General features: G+C 49.8%; 1 protein-coding gene across 2 annotated transcripts in view; it reads right to left on the bottom strand.

The window, feature by feature from the left end:
- The window catches only part of MPPED1 (metallophosphoesterase domain containing 1), a 74812-nt gene that overhangs the window by 29326 nt on the left and 21023 nt on the right, over positions 1 to 24463 (bottom strand). The gene's annotated exons all lie outside the window — the stretch shown is intronic.

Below are 24463 nucleotides of genomic sequence, written 5' to 3'. Positions count from 1 at the left end.
GGCTTCTTCCCTCCCAGGGAAGAATGGATGGGGGTCAAGGCTCCTGTACACAGAGCCAGGTGGGGACAGGAGCCGCAACTTGCTGCCTGATACCCTCAAATACTGTCTGGGCTCTCCCTGCAGAGTGGGTGCCACGGCTCGGAGGCAGGGGGCACGTCCATTGGCAAACACATCAATGGTCCAGCACCGCGCCCCTCTGAGCTGGAGGTCTAGCCACAGACATATCTGTCTGGATGGTCACTTGGACCTGGCAACTCTCCAGCTGTGTATAACCGTCACAGACACCGAAGTAGAACTCTCCCCATTTTCCATCTGGGAAAAGCAAGGCTCAGAGAGGTTGCCTAAGTTTACACAAGTCACTAATAAAGTGACTGATAACTGCAGACGGCACTGGACACTTGACAGACCTTGGGGCTTGGCCTCATCAAACTCATCCAGAACTGGCACCCCAAACCTTCATGCCCACTGCCTCCCAGTGAGTGTGTGGGTGGGCGGAGGGATGGAGGATGGAGGGACAGAGATGGACAGATTATGGATGAACAGATGGTTGGGGAGAGATGGATGAATACATTTATCAATCAATCCATCCATCCTGAGATAACTCTGGCTGTCTTCTTTATACCAACCGACCTCCAACTCCTGGGTCCCCTCATCTTTCCTCCAAACTTTTTCTCCAACTGCCCCAACAGGTCATGTTTTCAGACCCCTGTCCCTCCCCCACAACCCTGAATGTCCATCTCTGAATCTTCTCCAGTTGGACCTGCTCTCTCCCAAGTGGGAGTGGGGGAGCCAGAACTAAAGCTCTGGAATGGCCTGACCATCGTGGAGTGGTGTAGAGAAGTCCCCTCCTCTGTTCTAGGACTGCTACTTCTGTTGTTACCGCCTAAGGCTGCCTTAGCCTCCAGGTGCTCCCATGACCCTGCAGCTCTTACCAACCTGACTGTGGATAAAATGCCCACTGACCAGTCAGCACAGGCTTTCTTGCTTGGCTTCTGCCTCCCCTCCCTCTATCTAGGCCGTGAAGGTGGGGAGTGTTTGGGGACCTCAGTGACTGATTAACTGGAAGGGGCTTTATGGGTAAAACAGATGAGATGAACATAAACTCTTCAGCACACAGAGGGAATTAATGCTGTTCCCTCTGTCCTTCCCCTCAGCAGGGAAGAGGGCTGGCCTGCAGGGGAGGGAGCACCTGCCTGACAAAGTGCCAGAAGGGCCTGAACCCCAGGAGAGGGAGTGTTCTGCAGGCGGGTGAAGCTAAGAGAGGGGACAGAAGGTCCAAATGCTTTTTCTTACCCACCTCCCCTCATCGGCCCCTCAGAAGCAAAGAATCCAGTCAGCCTATCCCCAAAGTCCATCAAGCTAGAAACTTGCTTTCTTCCCGGAGGCTGGGCCCCGTTGTAATACCACCCCCACCCTGGTCAGCTGTCCACAAGCTCGGATGGATCATGAGCCCTGTTCCAGACCCTAGAGAGACACCATCAGGGACACCATGATGAACAAGACTCAGTCGTGAGTTCAGTCCCAGAAGTGACACATGGAGGTTCCAGTCCACATCACAGAGGGGACAAAGGAGGAAATTGGAGCTCAGAGAGGGGACAGGCACAGCCTGAGGTCACACAGCGAGATAGCGGAGAGCTGGGACGTGAACCCCTGGTTCCCGCCTCTGGAGTGCTGGACATTGGCCACCCCAGCTTCTCGTGGGACATGCCTGATGAGCTGTGGACCAGAAAGATATGAGGACAGGTGGGAGGAGCTGATCATGGACTGGACAGGCTGGTTAGACGCTGGGCCAGGTGGCTGATCTCCCAACTGGATCTCTGAGAAGCCCCAAGTCCTCGTGGAAACCAGCCCTGCTTCCAGAACCACTGGGCGCTGTCCTACCTTTGTAATCTGCATGACAACGTTCAGACCATCTTCCCCAAATACTTCCTTTCTTCTCGGCCAGATTATCTGAGTTCCTAGCATTTGTAGCCATGGATTTGTTGGTGGTAAAAAGACCATTAGGTACGAATCAGCTGAGCAGTAGAGGATGACCATATTGTTTTAACTTTCCATTTGCCGTATACATCCTAATAGATACGCATCCACATACAGATGCCACACGGCAGCAAGCATGCACGGCATTCGGGGCTCACAGAGGGACACACACACACAAAAAAAAACCTCTGCTACTTGCACTTCCAAGATTAATCTCCTTCCAAAAGGTTACAATTCTTTTTCGCTAACACTTACCCGTCCCATTGAACAGAAAGTGCTGCCCCCAAACTGCGTAATCTGTTAAATTCAACAAGATACGCGCACGCTTCTCGGTAATCTATGCCATTCCCGGAGCAGCGCATTGAGCCCGGCAGAGTTTTAGCGTTCTCTAAATGCAGCGACAATCAGGAAAATGCCCACTTATGGCTTTTCCCGCCCATTCCTATCTCACAGAACACAGCAGAGGGGGATGGAATAAAGAGACGGTGTAAGGATCTCTGATTGCATTTTGAGTACATCTTTGACAGTTCTGTGTTTAAACACTTGCCAATGTCTGAGAGATTCACATTAGCAGGCTTCTCGGTATGGTGCACAATCTAGAATAACATTGGGAGAGAGCAGCCTCCACCACTCAGCTCTGAGCCCCCAGTGGGTCCCGACACAGCTCGGACGCGTCAATGCCGGGGACGCAGCCAAGCACACACAGAGGGCGTGGGCCGGCAGTGCGGGGGGGATGGGGAATTCTGCCTGAAGCCGGAACAGGCAGGAGAGGTCTGAAGACGCGTGCCTAGGTCAGTGGCCAGAGACCAGCGACAGGAAGACAGGAACACGCTCAGGGGCTGTACCTGCAAAATTTGTTTCTGCCGCCCTGCTGTGAGCACTTCCTGGTGCTAGGTGGTGTCATACAGGCCATGTGCATTTTACCTGCAATGCTTCTAGATTTTCCCCACCTGCCCCAGGTAAGAAGCAGTGTAGCAGACAGGTTCACCATGGAGCCCAAAAAGCCTGAATCTGAGGGGCGCCTGAGGGGTGCCTGGGTGGCTCAGTCATTAAGCAGAGCCTTCGGCTCAGGTCATGATCCCAGGTCCTGGGATCGAGCCCCGCATTGGGCTCCCTGCTCAGTGGGAGGCCTGCTTCTCCCTCTCCCACTCCCCCTGCTTGTGTTCCCTCTCTCACTGTGTCTCTCTCTGTCATATAAATAAATTAAAAAATCTTTAAAAAAAAAAAGCCTGAATCCAATTTCCACCTACTGGCTGATTGGCTGGGGATGAAAACTCTCACTTCCCTGAGCCTCAGTGTCTTCATCTATAAGAAGAATTTAGGGTTCTTGCAAGAAGCACACTAGGAAGATTGTACAGCGCCTGTGCTGTATTTACCTCGGGGTTTGTTTTAATCAGGTATGTATGATAAGTAAGACACGCAGACATGGAAATGACTGTCACAGATAAGGAAGTTTATACTCACAGATCCCTAGACACAGGCGGCATTCAGGGCCATACCGGCCACACAGGGAAACCAGGGCAGGTCAGGAGGCAGAGGGAGTGAAGAAGAAACCTGGACCAGAGCCTTTGTTGTGGTTTCCATGGGACAAGAAGCAAGTTTAGGATTGGCTAGGCTAGACCATTCTGGCAGGCTCGGGGGCCCAGGGGCTGCCCCTATGTGTCAGGTGCCTGGCCCTGGGGTGACTGGGGGCCCCGGGTAGGGGCTGAGAGCCAGAGAGCCTATAAAGGAGGGGGTGGTGATGGAGGCAGGGGCTCTGGGTTGGTTGGTTTGTATACAAAAGGCATGCTCAAAGGTGGGTCCTTTTACTCTCTCTAGAACTGGTTAACTCTGGGACCAGCATGCCACCAGGCTCAGCAAGGCCCCAAGATGTCAGAGCATCAGAATACGGAAAATTACAGGCATACTGATACAACTTGGATGCCAGCCATTATTGGTGCCTTCCAGGGCTGTTAGGAGGACCAAATGTGTGTTCTACGATGCAATCCAGAAATGTTAGCTGGGAAGATAAAGATGAGAAAAGAGGGCTAGGGAGGTCAGATCACCTGCCTGGGGTCCTGCTGGCAGGTCAGCCTACCCAGAGTTGGGCGTGGAGACACCCAGGGTGGGAAGGACCCATCCTGGGATGGCAGACGCCGCACCGACCTGCAGGCGGGCCCTGCCACCCGCCCCGCCTGGCCCGCGGTCCAGTGTGGGAGGGTTTGGATTCCCAACTCAGTACTGGTGCCCATATTTAAAAGGCAAATGCAATTTTTCTTCTGTTCCATCCTAATAGCCAAAATGTTTAACTTTCAAACATTTGTTTTTCCTGGGAAATGTTTTAAAAACAGGAACATTCAGTCCTAATCATCTTTAAAAGCTTGTTCCAACTGCTACCGCAGAGCATAGTGACTTCAGGCTGAAAGAGACAACCAAAGAGTCTCTGCGTCCTTCCTCCCAAAAAGAAGGCCAAATGCAGCCAGAAAGATTTCGTATGAACCTCCCCAGCAGCCACAGCCTGGACGAACGCGCCAGGGCAAAGGTGTTCAGGAAAGGCCCTGGGGCCTCAGGTGGGGGCCAAGTTGGTCACATTCAGCGCTTGAAGCTATGGCAGCCCCTCCGGGCCAGGCCCTGTTGGTGCTCTGACCTCAGCTTGCACAACATGCCCATCCCTGCCCTGCCCTGTCCAGGCGTCCCTCAGCAGCTAAAGGCCTCCTGCCTTTTGCTCCTGCTGTTCCATCCACCCTGGGACCCTTCTCTGCCCTTCTTTCTGGGGCCACTCTAATTCCGCTCACCCTACACAGTCAGCCCAAGTGCCGCTCCCTCCAAGACGCCTGCTATGAACACCCTCCCTCACCCGATCAGGGCTCCCAGCCCTGCCCAGCACATGCTCTTTCTTGCTTCCCCCACCGGCGTGGGCACCCTTCCGGGACCTGCCCAATTCCTCTTCTGCGCCGGGCACAGGGCTGGGCACAGGTAGGTCATCACACACATTCACTGAATCCACAAGGTACAGATGATGAGGGTCAGAGGGGTCAATGACTCTCCGAAGGTCTCCCAGCCAATCCTCTAAGGATGTTCTGGAAGGTGAAGCTAATTACCATGAATGGGACTGATGATCATGAAGATGCAGACCAGCCTGTCAGGTGGCGGGCTCCAGAAGTTGCGAGCCGTGTTACCTACCCCCTTGCGTTCCATGAGGAGGTGATGTGCAAGACTTGACCTTCTGAGAGCCCTTTTTCAGTTCTCTGAGCCTTCCAGGCAGGTGTGTGAGTAATGCTGGAGTGGGGGCTCCCCGGCGGGGGTGTCATAGGGTAAGACAGTGGGGCCAAAAGGGTACTTTCACAAGAATGGCATCTGAATGCCCACGTTCCTCTACTTGTTCTGACATCCCACGCAATCAACAGTAAAGCAATCAAGAAGGCATGACCCTCCAAGGACAAAGGTTTGGGAGTTGGAGGGATGGATGAGTGGACTGGCTTGGCTGAGCAGAAAAAACTGAAAGTAAAGGCTTGGGAGAGGGTTGGGGGAGGGGAAGGGAAAGGCTGGGGGCGGGGATCACTGGAAGCAAACCCAGCTGTGGCCAGAGGCCCGGTTGGCTCAGGGATGTAGACCCAGGTGTGTGGTCTGACCTAGAACCTGTAGGAACAGGTGGGTCTGGACCCCTCCCCCATCATACCCATTCAGGAAATCAGGCCCTTCCCCCCTAGTCTCCACAGAAGAAAGGGGTTTAGTTTCAAGGGAAAATAACAGCTCCAAAGAATTCCATTAAGGGACCATCAGACCCAAGGGAGGATGGGCAGCAATGTGGGGACTGAACAAGAGGAAGATACAGTGAAAGCATAAACATGGTGGCTTTCGAGACCCCAGGCCACTTCCCCACTCAGCTTGCAAATCCTGGGAGCCAGGCTTGCAAACGGGGAACCCCTTTCTGGGGAGAAAGACAGGGCCAGGAGGGAAAACCTACAGACACAGATACAGGGGGTTCTCCCAAAGAGATGGCCAGGTCCCCGTGACGGCAAGCTGCTCCCCTCTCTGCACACACACAGCTTTCAAATGCACAAACACACAGGATCATCAGACCTCGGAGGAAAACCCTCAGGCTGAACACGGACTCAGAGACCAAAACAAGCAGAAGAAAGGAAATTGGAGAAAATGGGACTGATGCAGGAGAAATAACTTAATATATAATTAACACCCTCAGTGAGATAATAGAAGATATTGCACCCATGAAATTCTAGCAGGGTGCTCTTCACAAAAGAAATAAAATCTTAGCAGCATTTTAAAAATTTGGTTTAAGAGTGGGAAGATAAAGTTGAGAAAATCTCCCAGAGACTGGAACAAAAAGACAATGACATGAGTACCAAGCAAGAAAAGATACAAAAATCAGTTGTATGAGTTGTGGAAGGAGATGTCACAGATAAAAGAGAAGAGGGAAATTTTTAAAAATATAAGAATATGAGAAAATGTCCCAGGATTAAAAGACAAAGTTTGCGCCATTAAAAAGGTTGCCCGAGTACCCAGAAAAATGAATGAAAAAAGACTCACACCCAAGGCACACTGCCCAGAAACAAGACAGCTCCTACACTAAAGATGAGGTATGCAAACAAGAGTGGGGTTCTCACTGGCTATTCCAGAAGTGACAAGAACGGTTTTGGAGCAATGCCTTCCAAATCCTGAGGGAAAACCATGTGCTGCCTGGAATTCTATAGCTAGGCAAACTATCAGTCAAGACTGAGGACAGAATAAGGACTTTTACTGACATGCAACTTTGCCAAACATTTATGTCTACTGCACTCTTTCTCAGAAGGCTATTGGAGGGTGTGTTCCACCAAAATGAGGGAGTAAACCAAGAAGAAGGAAGCCACGGGGTGCTGGAACCTGGGGCTCCAGGATGGAAGAAAGGCGGAGACTCCAGGATGATGGCAGTACGCAGGCTCAAGAGTCCAGACTGGGCCAGGGGTCAGAGGCTCAAGGGAAAATGGGAAAAAGGAGCCAGAAGATGGCTTAGCAGGGCTCATCACACTGCTGGGGGGCATTTAGAGCTCTGCAGGGGGTGCCTGGGTGGCTCAGTCGGTTAAGCATCTGCCTTCAGCTCAGGTCATGATCCCAGGGTCCTGGGATCGAGCCCCACATCGGGCTCCCTGCTCATCAGAGAGCCTGCTTCTCCCTCTCCCTCTGCCTCTCCTCTCTGCTCATTCTCTCTCTCTCTAATAAATAAATAAAATCTTAAAAAAAAAAAAAAAAAACCTCTGCAGGACACAGGAATGAACCACAGTGGGCACACAGACAAACAAGAAAGCACACAAAACAATTGACTACTTTAGAAAAAACAAGTTGTGCAATGAATATTTAACCTAAAACTGTCTTAGAACAATATTAAAGGACAGGAGAAGAGATGTGTGTATATGGGTGGAGAGGCTAAGTCTCTAAATATTCATTTTTAATTGTAAGAAATTAAAGAGTAACATCTAAAATTGAAAAATAAAAGACAGTCATATAAGTTTGTTACTTAGAGACACCCTGGTAATAAAAGCTACCAGGATTACATGGACAATGGGAATCGGGACTGAGGAGGGGGATGGGGAAGGGACTGCTGGTTTCATCATAAGCCTCCTAGCACGCTGTGACTATGTATATGTATTACTTTAATGCAGATAAAACTTTAATTAAATAGGAAGGCAACAGGAGGCCAGGCATTCTTTGCCCACTTCCTAATTCTCTCCAGGGTAGCCTGACCTCTCACTTGCTCTGCCTATTGCTCAAAACCTAGACCCAAATCAAACCAAGGCACAGTTAAGACAGATTGAAAGATAAAACAGGTAGAAAACTTTAACTGGTTGATTCCTCTGATATTCTGAGCATCTAAGTGTTGGGGTTACTCTGGCAGCCAGGTTCAAAGGCAGGTGATCTGGCCAAGCAGCTCCTCACCTGGGCAGGTCAGGCAACCATTCATGACATCACAGGTGTCACCTGCTGAGAGTCTGAGACAGGCTCCCTCATGCCCTATTTCTAACTCTCAAAATAACAGTCTCGCAAAATGGGCAGCATGTTTGAAAGATATAGATAGAAACTGGGGCTCAATGAGGTTACATAACTACACAATTGATAAGCAGGGAAGTGGGAATCTGAACCCAGACCTCTCTGAGCTGAAGCCCATGACTTCCCCTTCTCTGTCACAACCAACACATACGACAGGTGCCAGAGGTTTCTTTCTACTAAAATTCCTCCAAAAAAAGACTGTTGCCATATATTTTAGTCCTTACAAGACCTCTCCTGTTATGAGGAGCTCTGAATGATTTTATTTTAAATAACATAATACTTTGGAGAAGATCTTATGGCCCCTGTAAACAGCCTATGAAGGCCATTTTTAAAAGTTCTATAGATCTTAGAACAAATTAAATGAATTCAGCAAAGATGCAGGATACAAAAACCATGTGCAAAAAAACTCAGTTGTGTTTCTATATACTAATAATCAATCTAAAAATAATGCCAATTGCAATAGTATCAAAAAGAACAGAATACGTAGAAATAAATTTAACCAAAGAGGCAAAAGATTTGTATGCTGAAAACTACAAAACATTTGCTGAAAGAGATTAAAGAAGACACCAAATGAAAAGACATCCTATGCTCATGGATTGGAAGGGTTCATATTGTTAAGATATCAGTACTATCCAAAGCCATCTCCAGATTCAATGCAATCCCTACTAAAATCCCAATGATGTTTCTTGCAGAAAACCCATGCCAAAACTCATATGGAATCTCAAGGGACCCTAAATAGCCAAAATAATCTCAAAAAAGAAACACAAAGTTGAAGGTCAAACACTTTCTGATTTCAAAACTAACTAAAAAACTATGGTGATTAAACAGTATGGTACTGGTCTAAATACAGATGCTGATCAATGGAATAGAGAGCCCAGAAATAAATCTTCACATATATGGTCAAATTATTTTCTTTTCCTTTTTTTTTTTTAAGGGAGAGAGAGGAGGGGGAGGGGCAGAGGGAGAGGGAGAGAGAAAACCTTAAGCAGGCTCCACACCCAGCATGGAACCTGACACAGGGCTTGATCTCACAACCGTAGGGCTTGATCTCACGACCGTAAGATCATGACCTGAGCCAAAGTTGTATGGTCAAATGATTTTTAACAAGGGTGCCAAGATCACTCAATGGGGGAAAAGATAATCTTCCTAACATGGGGTTCTGGGAAAACTGACTATCTGCATCCAAAAGAATGAAGTTGAACCATTACCATACAACACATACAAAAATTAACTCAAAATGGAACAAAGACCTAAAAGTAAGAGCTAAAACTACAAAATTCTTAAAAGAAAACATAGGGGCAAAACTTCATGACATTAGATTTGGCAATTGATTTCTTAAATATGATACCAAAAGTGCAGGCAACACGACAAAAAAAATTCCTAAATTAAAATCTTCTGTGGATCAAAGGACACCATCAACCGAGTGAAAAGGCAACCCACAAAATGGAGAAAAATACTTGCAAGTTATATTTCTGATATGGGGTTAATATCCAGAACATATAAAAAACTGCAATTCAACAACAAGAAAAATGTAGGCAAAGGAGTTGAATAAACACTTCTCCAAGGAAGACATACAAATAGCCAACGAGCACATAAGATGTTCAAACATTACTCATCATCAGGGAAATGCAAATCAAAACACAACGAGATACCACCTCACACCTATTAGAATGGCTATTATCAAAAACCCAGAAAACAGTAAGTGTTGGCAAGGATGTGGAGAAATGGGAACCCTTTTGCGCTGTTGGTGGAAATGTCAAATAGAACAGCCGCTATGGAAAACAGTATGGCAATTCCCTGAAAAATTAAACATAGAACTAGCATACAACCCAACAATTCTACTTCTGGGTATATGCCCCAAAGAACTGAAAGCAGGGTCTCAAAGAGATATTTGTATACCCATGTTCATAGCAGCATTATTCACAATAGCCAAAAGGTGGAAGCAACTCAAACGTCCATCGACAGAAGACCAGATAAACACAATGCTGTATATCCATACAATGGAATATTATTCAGCCTTAAAAAAGGAAGGACATTCATTCTGACACATGCGTGCACCATGAAGATATGCTCAGTGAAATAAGCCAGGCACCAAAGAACTAATACTGTACAATTCTACTTATATGAGGTCCTTAGATTAACTGAATTCATAGAGACAGGAAGTAGGATGGTGGTTGCCTGCAGCTGGGGGGAGAGGATATGGGGATTTATAGCTTAATAGGTATGGAGCTTTGGTTTTACAATATGAAAAAATTCTGGAGACGGATTGTGGTGATGATCACACAACACTGTGAATGTGCTTGATGCCATTGAAATGTACATTTTACAAAAAGTTAAAATGATAAATTTTATGTATATTTTACCACAATTTAAATTTTTTAAAAATCTCAGAAGAAGAAAACTAAGGACCTGAATTCCAGACAACTAGAATTGTGAGCTGGTAGAACCGTAGGTTCCTGGGAATCCTTAGAATCCTAGAAATGCTGTCTTTAGAATCTTAGAACCCTGGAGGCCAATCATCCTAATTGCGGAGGCAAACAATTTTAGAACTTCACAGGTCATCATGGTTTTGAGGTGGAAAGGGACTAAGTGGCCATCTAGAGCCTCGGCCCCCTCATCACCATTCCCCCCCACCCCCGCATCAAAAAGTCCCAGCTGAGAAGCTTCAGGACAGGAAGCCCACACCTGCTTCTACCTTCCCAGAAAACTCCCAGCATGGATTTCTCTTAGGGTTTGACAGCCCTGGATGAAAGGCAGGGTTACAAGGTCAGATACCTAGCCCTTGTGCTACTGAATATTTTTCCAAAAGGTTTCACAGGTGCCTTCTGGCTACAAACAACTCTTTTAAAGAGGAGAAAATACAGCCCAAAGCAATGTTCTTTGCAGTAGCCACCGAAATAAGTATTCAAAAATGATTAAGACTACGGATTCCGGTTTTTTAAATATTTCTTTGTAAAACCCACCATTTTAAAGCTAAAAAGACATTTGGGATGTTAAGATATGCTAAAGTAAAATCATCTTGCACCCTCTGTTTACCCATTCCTTTATTCCACAATCCTTTTAAGGCCCTAATAAGTGCTGGGAACTGGGAACAGAGTGGTCCCCACACAGCCCCTTCTCCTGCCCTCTAGTGTGGGAAAGACACAGGCAAGCAGTTTGGGATCTGTAGTTGGGGTGATTCCAAGTCCTACGGAACCATACAGCACTAAGCTTTCCTTTCCCTGACCAGGAGTAAGGGAGGGGCTCTGAAACGGTGGATGAGAGACATAATCATAGAAATAGGTACCAGGGATCATAGCAGCTCCCCAGGCAGACAAGGTAGGGAAGGGCATCCTAGGAGGAGCACCTCACACAAGCAAAGGCCTGAAGGTGGGAAAATCCACCTGCTAGGTATCTGGCAATTGCTTAGAAGCCCAGGGCTAGCGAAGGAGGGTGGAAGCAGGCCTGGGAGGGACAGGTGGGATCACACCCACAGGGGACCCCAGCTATCAGGCAAAGGTCTGGACTTCATCCAGGACACAGCAGGGAACCAATGAAGAGTGCTAAGGGGGGAGGGGACACAGTTGGATCAATGAACGAAAAATTCTTTAGAACTCCAGTATGACAAACGGTAGTCTGGAAAATGACTATTTTGAGAGGTTGGGACATTACCCAAGAAAGCCCCGGTTTGTCAGCTCAGTGCTTCCCCTTCAGTGTCGTGGCTGTCAAACCAGCCCAGAATTAGCTCCAAACGGCCTTCGGTGAGTCTCAGATCTTCATTTGCATCGTGCACACTCGGAAAGGTGTGAAATTCATCTTCTTCTTAAGAAAAATCAAAAAAACAAACCTATACGCTTAAAAAAAAAAATCTGCTTTCTTTTTAAAACAAATTTCAAAGAACTAAATCCTAACTTTTAAATAACTGTAAAAAAAAAAAAAAGGAAGGCATCTTTGGATGATATTAATAATAATAATTAAAGCTGCCATCAGCTTAGCATCTACTTTGTGGTGGGCACTTTAGATGCATTCATAAAACATCCACAACAGAAACAGTAGCTGACTTTATTATATTTTTATCCCATGACAGGTCCCATGCTGAGCCCAGATCACCCCCTGCCTCATTGAGCTCTGTCAATATTAGACTCCTTTTATAGGTGAAAAAACTGAGGCCAGTCTCTCCAGACCCACGTGCTTAGTTAAGCAGGATCCCAACTGCAATGTCTTATGCAATCCTCACAATAGCTCCACAAAGAAAGTATTACCCCACTTGGTACCCACTTGTAGAGATGAATACACTGAGGCACAAGAGTAATGATTATCTCGAGGCTGCCCAGTAGCCTTGGCATGTGGCCAGGCAGGGCTGGGGAGGGAGTCCACCTGCTGCTCTAAAGGCAGCATCCTTCCCAGTGGCTCCTCTCTCATGTAAGGAATTTGATTTAAATTTATAAATAATAAACAAATAAGAGTGCCCACGGGGGGTGCTGTCCGTGGTGCTGAAGTGCAGACATGCATGAGATCAACAAGATCCCTACCTTGCAGAAGTAGAACTTTGTGGGATATTGGCAATAAAGGAATAAACAATTATGTACCAGGTCAGGTGGGGATAATGGATATGGAACAAATAAAGCTGGGTGAGCTGGACAGGAAGCATCAGGGTGGGGGAGCTGACCAATCCAGGGAAGGTCTCTCTGAGAAGGTGACATCTGAAAGCCAGGACCTGGGTGACCTCCAGGAAACCACATCCCTGCACTGGACCTTAGTCTCCTCATCTGTAAAGTGGGGACAACATTATAAAGAGCCCAGGCTGCCTGTTGCAAGGGAGAAGCACCTTTAAACTGTAAAGTGCCTTTAAACTGTAAAGCGCCAACCAGAGGAAGTCATTATTGTTGTTAAGCTCCTGAGACTTGGAAACGAGGCTTTGTAGCAAAACGTGTTTTTTGGATATGAAATGTAGGGTGTTGGACAAACTCTTCCATCCTGTCAGCAACTTACATATGACTTTGTTTGGTTGGCCCTGATGCTATAAAGTGTTACTCCTGGTCACGAATATCAGAACAGTCTTGAAAAGCAGTGATTTGCTAATCGAAAAGGCTAGGATTTTCTGATACACAGGGGAAGTTCCCACATTAAAAAAAAAATCACCTTAGGTATTAAAAAATAATAAAAATTTAAGAAAGAGCATAGATCTTGGGTTAGAATCCTGATTCCACTTTTATTTGCTGTACAATATTGGGCAAGCTCTTCACCAGCCTGAGCTCAGTTTCTTCATCTGCAGAGACATTAACGCAGATACCTCAAGGGGTTGTCTAGCTGTGTCGTTCTGTACAAGAGCAATTAACCCCCTGTAGCTCTTTAATTTCAAATTAATTAAATTAATCACAATGAAATAAAACACAAAAGTCAGCTTCTCGGTCACATTAGCCACATTTTTAAGTGCTCGATACCCTCATGAGGCAGGTGGCTACTGGACTGAACAGCACTGGTCTAGGGCTACTACTCACCACCTGGGAGCTTGTAAGAAATGTAAAATCTCCAGCCCAGCCCAGCCCTGCCGAATTGGGATCTGAACTTGAACAAGATTCCCCCTCCAGGGGCTTCTCATGCGCCTGAAGTCTGAGAAGGGCTGGCTGTGAGGATGATGCGAGAGACCAGGTGGGGCGACACCCCACAAGCAGGGGCAGCTCGGTAAAAACAGCAGCAGTGGGACAGGGCAGTTTCCACACCCTCTCTAAGTGATGATCCCAACCTCCAAACCAAACCAGACACAGAGCTTCTGATAAAGTCTGTGCTGAGTCCAGGTGCAGGAGGCAGGCGGGGGAAGGTGTGGAAGGGAAATGGTGGGATCTTCCAGACATTTCAGAAGTTTGTGTGCACACGGGGATAGAATATTTCATTTCTGTGCTAGCCAGGATGTTCTGGCTGTTGACTATTCCTGTTTTGGAATGAAGTCCAGCATGGAAATGACATTTAAAAAAAACCCACAGGCTTATTTCATATCCAAATACATTTCTCCACGTTGGTAGGAAAAAAAAAAAAGAAGCAGCACACCAGCAAGAAAATCTTGCTTTCCTAACTCTTGAATGATCAAGCCAGTATTTCTCTACCAACAAACCATTTCCTCCAGTGGTTCCACAGCCTTGAATAAGCACTAACGAGTGAAGACGCTCTGCAGGGGGGAGAGGGTCATGGAGGGAAACCCAGCAAAGGCTCCGAGCCCATGTGATTATTAACATGACATCCCTCCTCCACATGACCACCAGCCTGGGAGGATCCATTGTACAGATGGGGACCTGAGACCCAGGGCAGGTAAGTCACCTGCCCATGGTCTCACACCTGGGAGGCAAGTGAGCTGTGAGTTAAACCTAGATGGGTCACAGGCTACCATTTCACTTTGTCTCCATCATGCCACGGTGTTTTCTTATGTATATGTCTCTCTAGTGGAAGTCTTGTTTGTTTTGCTATCCACTATATCCTCAGTACCTAGCAGAAGGATCTAGGACAAGACAGGTGCTCAATAAATGTTTGTTGAGTGAGTGAATGATTGCCAACCAATGGCAAGGCAGAGCTCCAGCCTCAGACCCTTGGTTAGCCTGCCCCTTCCCCTGCCTAAACCCACACTTCACTTGACCAAACATTGCCCAAATGCCAAGGTCTCCCTCAAGTGCCACTTCCTACATGAAGCCACCTGACCTTCCCTACTTGGTTCCTATCCCCCATCCAGTCTCTGCTTTCCCCATTCTTTCCCTCAAGCCCTCCATGGCAATCCAGCCATGTGCCTCCCCGGGGGTCTTCAAAGGTGTCACCAGCACCGCTGACTCAGAGCTGCTGCCTCTGCCCAGAATGCCCTCCCTAACTAGCTCCCCCCATTCAGGTCTTTGCTCAAATGTCACCTCATCAGAAGGTCCTGCCCTGACCCCTTATCCTGATTCTCCAACACACTAGAGCTCTCTTTATCCATGACCTGTCTTCTGTTTGTTCACTACTGCATCCCCAGTGCCCAGAATCATGCCCAGCACCATAACAAGTGCTCAGCAAGCATACTTTAAATAAACAATCAAGTAAAAACTGGAAACAATTATTATTAATAATCATGATGATGCCTACTTCAGGGCAGGCTTAAAAACAAATTAGAAGTGAGACACCAGACAGCAAAGATATATAAGATGGCAGTGGGTGCGTTCCAGGGACCTTCAGGGAAGAATGGAGGTGTTAATTTTAGACTGAGTTAAGTCAGATGCATATAAAAATTTATGAGTAACCACTAAACAAATTGAAAAAGAATGTAAAATTTCCAAACCAGTAGAGGGGAAAAAAAGAAACTTCAATCAATCCGAAGGGGGGTGGGGCACAAAATGAATGCCAGAAATGGACACGTTTAATATACTGAGAAACATCAAACAAAGATTCAATGTTATTGTCCAAATACAAAAATCTTTACCAAGATCCTCCTGCACAGAAATGACAGGGACACAAGTCTGGTTTTCAAGACACTCACAGCTGAATGAGACAGACATCCAACATGACACAGGGGACGGAACAATCAGAGGGCCTTGCACATTTCCTCCTCCCAGTCATCAAAGCCATTTATCAAATGCATCTCCCTTTTCACTTTGGCCCCCAGGAAGCTCAGGCTCTGATTTCCAGCTCAGAGGGTCCATGTAGCCCTGGGCCTTCCTTCTGAACTACTCTACTTTCTTTCTTTTTTTAATCTTGGCTTTTAATTTACCCTTGATATTCTACCATTTTACTATTCTTACTGTTTTTATAAAGCATCTCAAATCTTTTGGCACAAAATGGGATATAGATAAGCAAGGAAAAAAATCCCCCAAAATAACAAAATAAAACAAAGGAAGAACTTTCAGAGAGCCTAAGCCTTCCAGAGATGTGCATCTGTACCTTGTTTAAACATAAATTTTTTGTTGTTGCTCTTAAGGCAGAAATTTTTAGGATGATGATCTTGCAAAACATGTTTGAAATACACACACACACACACACACAGTATGAATGAGACACCAGTAGGTCTCATTCATTTCCAAAGCCATTCTGTTTTGTAAATAAATAATTAGCACTTAAGGGGTGCCTGGGTGGCTCAGTTGGTTGAGCGTCTGGCTCTTAATTTTGGCTCAGGTCATGATCTCAGGGTCGTGAGATCCAGAATAGTGCAGAGTCTGCTTGAGATTCTCTCTCTCCCTCTCCTCCACCCTGCCCCCCTCTCTCTCTAAAATAAATAAATAAATAAAATCTTTAAAAAAAGATAATTAGCACTTAAACATACCTTTCAAGGGGCTTATGCATTAATATGAATCTACTGTAATTACAGCTAGTCAAAATCATTAGACCACAACTTAGAATTCTAGACTTTTTTTTTTCGTCTTTATTAGAAGGTAATTTTCTCTCTTTAGCCCCTAAAACACACTTTGGCTTTGTGAATAATTTTTTTATGAATATAGAAATTTAATTTTTTAAATGAACACCAAATCTCTGCTCTACCGTTCACCAATTTTTCATCTGAGCATCAATCTTACACCTAAGCGAGCACCTGCTTATCAGCCACGTTGGCCCCTCTGCCACCTGCAACCAAAATCCTCAGACACTGACCGGCTCCTGAGCAGAAAGTTGCCAGAAATGACATGGGGACCGAAGTCCAAGAAAATTTTTGTATTAAATACTCAGTCTTGAGTCTTTGCGAGAATCCCATGTTTCTGGAAAGGTCTGGATCAGGCCATGGTGTCCAACTAATGAGCAAATGAACCAGGACCCACTTTAGGTCTACTGGACATACTCAATGAGGACCATTGTAAGATCTTAAAAAAAAATGAAAAACAAAAAAGCAACAAGAGTTGGCTGAACATTTTGATTGACGTGACCGCATTATAAAAATTTCTCTTTTCTTTTCTTCCTTTGCTTAACCAATACTTGTTGGGTGTCCGCCTCATGCCAGGCAGTGATCCCCTCACCCTCTGCCCGTACCTCCCATCAGTAAATCCTGTTGCTGTCACCTCCAAACTGCAGCCAAAGCCTGCACTGCGCTCTGCCCCCGCGGCTGCCCCCAGGTCCAGTCCCAGCTCCCCTGGCCTCTCACCAACACCTGTGTAGCCTCTCCTGGTGCCCGGTGTCCTCCCTGCCTGCGACAGCCCGGCTCCACCCAGCAGCCAAAGGAGTCTTTCGAAACACTGGGTCGGACCGTGTCCCTTCCCTGCCTCAGCCCCAGTGGCCTCCTTGACACTTAGAATAAAATCCACGTCCTCGCCCCGGCTGCAGGCTGCCGGTCAGCAGGCCTGGGCCTCCTCCCTGAGCCTCCTCCCTGGGCCTCCATGGCCACTGGGCTCAGCCTTGTGGGCCTCCAGCTATGGAGGGGGCTTCTGGGGCCATGTTATGTCAGATAAACCCCTGCCCCAGTACTATCAACTCCCCTATTTGTTGACCTGATTTACTGATCTAATCACCAAAATGATCCCCTTTATTTAATCTTTATAACCCTCCCTGCATTCGTCCCCAGGCCCCTTGGGCAGGGACCGCACCTGTGGTGGTCATCCCTGAACCTCCAAGACCAAGCCAGCGAACGTAGGGGGCTCCTAAGACATGTATGGACTGGGGTGAGCATGGACCCCTCCCCTGTCCTCCATGGTCACAGCCCAGCAGGAAAGGCAGACCCTCACCCACCCACCCAGGGCTGAGAGGCCAGGAGGAATGCAGACCTGGGGCACCAGGCGGTTCTTACGTAACACACAGTCCACATGACACACTTTCTGGAGTTTGGACACTCAGTGGGGTGAAAGCGAGGTCCCCTGGTGGGTAAGGGGCAGAGCCAGAAGTGGGCCCCAGGAACCCTGACTTCAGTGCTCTGTCCCCTGCTCCGGCCAAGAGGCTGCGGGTCCTGACCACGGATCAGTGTGAGGCCTGTCCCTGCAGAGCCTGAGCGGCTTACAGCCCTGGGGAAGTCGGCCATGGTCAGGAGAACTCCGTCCCACCCCCACTCTGCCCTGCCCCCGTGGTGCCGGACAGAGGAAGGCTCTGTTGCCTGGAGGGCACACTGGCAATGCCTGGGGGGACCCCGGCAAGTGTCCTGCTCCCCGCGAGTGGGGCCAGCCAGGTACTGTCTCTGCAGCCTGGTACCGAAAATGGGGGATGCCCCCCACACCACGCCACGTGGCAAGTACGGAGCGTGAAGTAGTGTAAGCGGGAGTGAGGTCCCGGCCCAAGCGTGGCAAGCCGATGACGCGCACACAGGTAAGAAGTGCTGGGTGAGATGAGGCGGGAAGGATGGGGGTCAGAAAGTTACAGCTAAAGGGGTAAGACAAGAGCAGGGCCTCGCACACGCTGCTGGGGACAGAGGGGAGGGTGGCCCCTGACAGGAAGGGTGGACCGAGAGTGGGGGACACCCAGAACTTGGGCTGCCCCAGGAGGAGGAGAGGTGGCTGAGGGGGTGGTCTCCTCTGGCTGCCGTGAAACAGTCATTCCCCACAAATTCTAACAACCCCGTGCCTCCAGTTCCTGCCTGGGGAGGGCTAGCGCCCTGCTCCTTCCCGGGTCCCCTCACTCCCCCCGGAGCCCACTCCACGGGCTCCTGGACTGCATCACAGAGAGGCCAAGGGCTGTGGGCAGCCCGTTTCTGCAGCCCTCAGGCCTTCAACACTGTGGCAGATGAAGCAAGAACCAGACTCCGCCTCGGAGTGATTTCTCCATTTCCCATCCTCTCTCTTCCTCCCTCACAGATTTTAATTAAGGGTTTACTTGCAAAAGACCCAGCTCTATTTAACTAAATCCTTGGACCCCTTTTATATTGTCTTATATATCGTTTCATGCTAGGGCACCAGTAAAAAGTTAATTATAACTTCCAAATACTCCATTACCAGGCCCTCATCTTCCTCCCCTGCCTGATTCCGCTAAGGGTAGCATGCCACTTAATTAACTGGTGTGTCGTGTGCTTCACAGACCTCGCCACGCGTTATTCAACAAACACCCTCCTGCCGAGCACCCTCCGGGCCAGGCAGGGCCCTGCGGTCAGAGCGGGGCACCACCTCCACCCTCCAGGGGCCCACAGGATCCTACAGGAAGAAGGCGAGCCTGGCCAGGTGCCCACGGCGGCTCAGCACATGGAGGGGACAAGCAGACAGCAGCAGGGTCAGAATAACAATAAGTAACAGCTGATACCAGCCTCTGAGGGAAGGGAGAGGGCACAGAGGCTATGGATGGAGGCCGGGGGGGGTCACGCTGCATAGCCCAATGGGAACGGGTCACAGGTTTGGGACAGAATGAGCCTGAAATCCCGGTGGTCAGCCAGGAGGAGGTATCTTCTGGGAAGAGTGAACAATACATCAGCTGGATCTCAAAGAGAAAGCTGACTGGGGAGAGAGGGGGAGGGGTCTGCGGGTCTGGGCTGGAGCCAGCGCTGGGGGCCCGTGTGATTGTCACCTGGAAAGCCCAAGCTTGGCCCCCTGGAGGAGTCGCCTTCAGTGGGCAGGAACAAAACAAGGAACAGAGGGGGTTGGACCCGGGGCAGTGCCAAGAGGACAGGGTGTGGGCACCGCAGAAGGAGAACCCAAGTTAGACGGGGCGGCGTCCAGCTCCGCAGAGGAGCAAGGAGAGGAGAGAAGAGATGAGGACGAGCTGCCGGTGGCCTCCGGGCTGTCACTCCCGGGGCCCGTGCAGGGGTCTGAGGCCGCGGGAGCTGGGGGGTGGGAGTGGGGGTACAGAGACTGCAGGCTTCTCCTGGCGGAAGCTGAGGAGGCCAGCCCGGCACCTGCTGGTCACAGAGAGCGAGCCTGGTGGCGCTTCGCACATCAGCTCAGATACTCAGTCCTTGACGGCATGGCCAGCACTCAGAGCCCACAGCCTGGTGTTCTTGCCTGGGGTCAGATGTGCATGGTATCGAGGCCTCAGGTCAGCCGGCATCCTGGGAGGCGGGTGCACTGGGGCTCAGCCTCTCCTCCGGCCCTCAGCAGCCCTGGCCTCCAAGGGGGTCCCCATACGCCCACCTGGCATACCTGGCCCACCTTGCTTGGGTCCAGATCCCTGCTGGCCTCACCTCCTGGCCTCATCGTGGAGACCCCAACTCAGCCTCCGACCCTGGGTCTTCTCAGACTCCCCCCAAGTTCCATGTTGCAACAGCCTGTGCCCCTCAGAGCCCCCTCTTACTGCTACTCCCCCCCCCCGACGGCAGCTGGCCTGCGCCCCTCAGAGCCCCCTCTTACTGCTACTCCCCCCCCCCCGACGGCAGCTGGTTGTGCACAGCCGCTGGGGATGCAGTGACGGGCTCACCGTGCACCAGTGCCCCACTCACTCCAGTCCAGCCCGAGCCCACAGCCTCTGTCCAGGGCCTCCTGGGGCCGAGTGCTGGCTGCTGCTGGGGATGAGGCTCAGCCCTGCCCTCCAGGGGCTGACGGTCTAGGTGGGGGACGGGGGCATGAAGGCACAGATAATTCCCTGCCACGAAGTGAGGGCCGCCACCAGGGCCTGAATGGGGAGCTCTGAGTACACAGAGGGAAGAGAGACCAATGTTGCCCAACGGGGTGGGGCAGGCTTCACAGACCCCGACCCTTGAGGGTGGGCAGGACTCCATAGGATGGAGGAGGAACGTTCCCCACTGGGGGGAGAGCATCAGCCAAGACCCAGAGTGGAGAACGAGGACTGCAGTTAGCCAATGTGGCTCGGGTGACATTGAGGTCTTTAGCTGTGGAGGAGCAAGGAGCTTCTAGCACATTCTCTTCCATTTTCAGCAAGTTTTGCTGTCCCTTTCTCTCCTTAGAGCTGAAAAGCCTGTCCTTAGCAATTGTTTAGCTGTTCCCTGGAACATTTACAAATCAAGCTGGCATTTCTATTTCATGAATATGTTTGGGATATTAATGGCCAACAGGAAAGATATTAATGGTCTTCTCAGGAGAACCCTGTCACCCCCCCAATCCCGCCCCCTCCAACGAACTCAGACCCAGAAAGAACCTTGTAAATGGGCAGAACATGGTCACCACTCACAGCCAAGCCCAGAGCAATGCACCTGCCAGCAAATTAGAGTCAGCTTGAATTTAGCCACACACCCCCAGTTAGGTGCCTAATCTTGACTTATAAAGGCCTTTATTAATTTCTTAAATCTCCTCTTGTCTGTCTGGAGGTAGCCCCTGGAATATGATTTTAAATGCTTTCCATGACATCCATGAACGGGGAAGAAGACAGCTGTGAATTTCAAATCTGTAAACTTCTTATCCGAGGAGAGCCTGGGCCAGTGGGGCCGAGAGGCAGGTGGGGCCCTGCTAGCCTAGGGAAGGGCTCCAGGTGACCTCCTGAGTGGCTGGATGACACTAGGACTGGCCTGAGGTCAGTGCTGCCCTCACCCCCACCCTGCACCAGATACCAGAGAGGCCAAGATTTCTTTAAAAGCAATAAGATTTTGGGCGCCTGGGTGGCTCAGTCAGTGAAGCGTCTGCCTTCGGCTCAGGTCATGATCCCGGGGTCCTGGGATCGAGCCCCGCATTGGGCTCCCTGCTCAGTGGGGAGCCTGCTTCTCCCTCTGCCTGCCGCTCCCCCTGTTTGTGCTCTCTCTCTGCTCTCTCTCTCAAATAAATAAAATATTTAAAAAAATAAGATTTTACTGTTCCCTTTATATGATGCCACCAGAATAACACATGCCCCCTACAGAAAATCGAGATGGAGGAGAGAGAAAACCATAAAGAAGAAAATCCCCCATGATCCTCCCACTCAGACATCGGTTCTGGAACATTCCAGAGACTTTGCCCTCACTGGCCTCCTTGCTTCCAATCTAACTCTGAAATCCAGGCCTTCGAACACCTTTTTAAAGGTCACTCCCCTAATGAACCTCCCCAAAATCCCCATTGCACTTAGAATCAACCCCAAACTCTGGTCCCTGGCCCACAGGCCTACATGAACACAAGCCCGCCTCCCAGGATGCACCACGTCCCCATCACCAGAATGCGAGCATGCCCTGTTCCTCCCACCCCACTGTCACCCCAGTGCCTGAGACACACGTGGCACGTGGTGGGTTCTCAGTGAGATAGACTGAATGGGTGAATGAGTACTTCCTTCCGGTCTTTTCTCCGTGTGTGTGTGTGTGTGTGTAAACTGCCGACATAGCTAAGATCATACATCAACATTTCTCAGAAACTCCACACACTTTTGCACACAAACTATTCTACCCCTTCTCCCTGCTGCTCAGCCTCATGACCTCATGATCAGATGCCCCCCCTCCTGCGGGACCCACCCATGAGCCCTACCTCTACCCCAAGGGGAGGCCTGATCTGGCAAACGCCAGCTCATGGGGGCAATGATACGAGGTACACAGCATTTCACAGTTTATAAAACTCAGTCAATTCCTCCATCCTAATGGAGCCTGGAAAAAACCCAACTCCAAAGAGGGAGGCAGGGCAAAGGGAGTCTGACCACCTGCCTCAAAAATGAGGCCACTGAAGCTCAGAGAGGTCACGTGGCCTCTGTAATTAGCGGGACAGGAAGCAGACCCAGGACATCCGGCCCCACTGGCAAAGTCCAGTTACACTGAATCAGAGAAATTTCACCGTAAGAAGAACAAGAAAGGAGATACGGGTCAGCATGAGCTCAGCTCTGGAGTCCAACTGCCTGCCTTGGAATCCTAGCTCCGCCCCTTACTATTTGTGTGGCCTTGGGTGAGTCACTTCATTTCTCTGGGCCTCAGTTTTCTCCTCTGCAAAATGGGGATGACAACAGCTCCCGCCTCATTCTGTTGTCAGGAGGATTAATGATTTGATCACACACACAAAGGGCATAGAAGAGTGTCTGGCACATACTATCGCTCATTAAACACTAGCTGTCTAAAGATGCACATGTGTCCAGATGGATGCACCTACACGGACCTAATGAGCGCACCGCCCACCTCTCAGCCATGACCACCACATCCCCGGGGACCTGAACTGCCAGCCCGAGGAGGATGAGTCTTACTTTCGTACAATAAGCAGGTTCCCAAAAAGCCAGCTGCAAATGGACTTCTAGAAGCTGCTCCTATTTAAACGTTCACTCACGTGCGAATTCCTTGCCACTCAGTCAAGTACGAGAGGGACTCCTCATTCTTGGGTCTAAAGCCCCCCGACCCCAGCCCACCCTACTTGAATGACATCTACAAACACTTCAAGGCAGCCAAGGGGAGAAGCCTGGGGGAAAGGAACCTTTTCTAAAAGGGAGACCCCTTTGTAAGCTTACACTCCCCACCCCTAGCAACAACCAAGGCAAATAAATCAATGCAGCTCCAAGTGCAAATTATGAAGACCCCCAAATTCCCATGGTTGTTCTGACTTCCGTGAAGAGGCAGGTAGAACGATGTCTCTAAAATGCCCACCTCACCGTGCTGGCCCCCTGCGCCCCCAGTGATCCTGAGGTTCAGAGCCGTGGTCAGAACAGCCCTCTCTTCCAGGACCCTCAATGCCCCAAAGCCTCTCGCCGGCCACAGCAAACAGCGGCTCCTCTCAAGTGTCCACCGGCACCCCAGCCTCCGCTGTCCCCTCGGCCTGAAACAGCCCCCTTTCCCTGCACCAACAGCAGGGAAAACCTGTTTGGTTCATTCATCCACTCCACAGGGATGGGACCTCTTCGTGAGCCAGGGGCTCGTCAGAAACAGTCCCCCCCCCAGAGAACCTCAGGGTGAGAACCTCGGGCTGACATCCTCTACTTCGTAATTGGGACAAAAACAGCACCTGTCCCTAAATTCACCTAGTTCCCAAAAGTCATGTATGACGGTACACACGGCCTGCCCCCGGCATCGCCATTCCCAGAGAGTCACTCATTCATTCATTCATTCACGCAAGTGAACATAAACAATAAAGTGACACACTGTCTGGCCCACAGTGGGAGCCTGGCATCTGCCTCAGACATAGGCTCTTGGCTCAGCCAAGTGCAGCCTCACATCTTTGGAGACCCACAGCCAGGGGGACGAGAAGGCAGCGAGGACCCCCTCCTAGGGGGCGGCCGGGGCCAGGAGGCAGCACGGGGCTGGGTGGAAGCCTGCGGCCAACCCACCCTGCAGGAGCTCTCTCCCACCCCATCCTTCACACGATCCAGCCCAAGCAGAGCACTTGATCAGAATTTCCCATTCAAAAAATCAATATTTAAAGCTCCAAGCCTGCCAAGCAGAGGGGAAGGCCTTGCTTGTAAATATTTGTCTCTACTGGTGGAGCTGGGCCCCTCGCTCACTGCAGCCTCCCGCGCCGCTCCTGGCCCTCTGCTCACGGAGCTCCCAGCCCACTGCGCAGCAGGAGGGCCTTGGGGGTGGGACCGGCTGGCAGCCCAGGCAGCGGGGCTGGGCCCTGAGGTGGGCTGGCCCTGCACCCACACCTCTAAGACCGGAAGCTCGTAGCGAGGCCACCCAGGGGCCCTCCATCTGTCCCCCAGGCCACGGCAGAGACAACACCCTCGGAGGTTTCTCTGGATTCCAAGCAAGCAGCTTTTCCCAGGGGCGCTCCATATTGATGTCGTTTTTGTTTGGGAAGAAAGCAAAAAGCTGAAGACA

The sequence above is a fragment of the Phoca vitulina genome, unplaced genomic scaffold, assembly GCF_004348235.1.
Source record: "Phoca vitulina isolate PV1807 unplaced genomic scaffold, GSC_HSeal_1.0 scaffold19, whole genome shotgun sequence".
Classification (NCBI taxonomy): domain Eukaryota; kingdom Metazoa; phylum Chordata; class Mammalia; order Carnivora; family Phocidae; genus Phoca; species Phoca vitulina.
This window is presented reverse-complemented; position numbering and strand designations above follow the sequence as displayed.